The sequence below is a fragment of the Leopardus geoffroyi genome, chromosome B2, assembly GCF_018350155.1.
Source record: "Leopardus geoffroyi isolate Oge1 chromosome B2, O.geoffroyi_Oge1_pat1.0, whole genome shotgun sequence".
NCBI lineage: Eukaryota > Metazoa > Chordata > Mammalia > Carnivora > Felidae > Leopardus > Leopardus geoffroyi.
Genome location: NC_059332.1, coordinates 73,729,467 through 73,730,572, shown reverse-complemented (window position 1 = coordinate 73,730,572; position 1,106 = coordinate 73,729,467). Strand labels below are relative to the sequence as shown.

The following is a 1,106-nucleotide window of genomic DNA, read 5'->3' as shown; positions in this document are numbered from 1 at the left end:
GGTATCAGAGGAGGCAATGTGTACAAATGCAAATATAATTGTTACAATAGATGATATAAAAGATATTTCAATAGCAATTATGCTAAGGATTGTGTCAGAAAGAAAACATGACTTGGGATGTACAAAAGAATTTTGCAGGCACTTTTAAGTAAATAAGAATAAGGGCAGAGATATAGGAATGGTTGAAAATCAATCTGGTTTGTGCTCGCTTCGGCAGCACATATACTAAAATTGGAACGATACAGAGAAGATTAGCATGGCCCCTGCACAAGGATGCCATGCAAATTCGTGAAGCGTTCCATATTTTATATGTTTTCACTCTTATGTGGATCCTGAGAAACTTAACAGAAGCCCATGGAGGAGGGGAAGGAAAAAAAAAAAAAAAAGAGGTTAGAGTGGGAGAGAGCCAAAGCATAAGAGACTCTTAAAAACTGAGAACAAACTGAGGGTTGATGGAGGGTGGGAGGGAGGGAAGGGTGGGTGATGGGTATTGAGGAGGGCACCTTTTGGGATGAGCACTGGGTGTTGTATGGAAACCAATTTGACAATAAATTTCATATATTGAAGAAAAAAAAAGAAAATCAATCTGGTTTGAGCTGATGATGCAGTTTGGGTTGAATATATTTTTTTTTCCTGGTTCCAAATGGTTGGGAAATGAAGAAGTTGAAAAAACTTACATTGTCCGAATGGGAGGGCAAGAAGAACTATAAGTCTCTGTTTGCAAGCAAAAGAAAACCCAATTCTATCTAGCTTAAAAACTAAAGGAGATTTATTAACTAATGCAATTGAAAAGTACAGACTTCAGGCATAATCTGACTCTGACGCTGTGATATTATGAGAGTTCTGGATGATTTTCTCCATTTTCTCTCTCTAGGCATCAAGCTCATTTTAGGCTGGCTTCCATTATGGTTTATAATCTCCCAGGGCCACATGCTTCCTCATTTATTTCTGGGGTAGGGGAAAGAACTTCTTCAGCAGTCACAGACTTAAAGTCCTGAATTTCATTTCTATCAAGACATGTGCCTGCCCTTGAACCACTGGCTATAATCAGGGGATAGTCAGATGCAGATTGGCTTGGGCTAGGCTCTGCACCCACCACTGAACCA

At 39.3% G+C, this 1,106-nt stretch overlaps 1 non-coding gene across 1 annotated transcript; it reads left to right on the top strand.

Annotated features, from left to right (window-relative positions):
- Positions 1-201: 201 nt before the first annotated feature.
- On the top strand, positions 202-308 carry LOC123610109. The gene has a single exon (XR_006718113.1). It is a non-coding gene; the product is annotated as a U6 spliceosomal RNA (small nuclear RNA).
- The last annotated feature ends 798 nt before the right edge of the window (positions 309-1,106 follow it).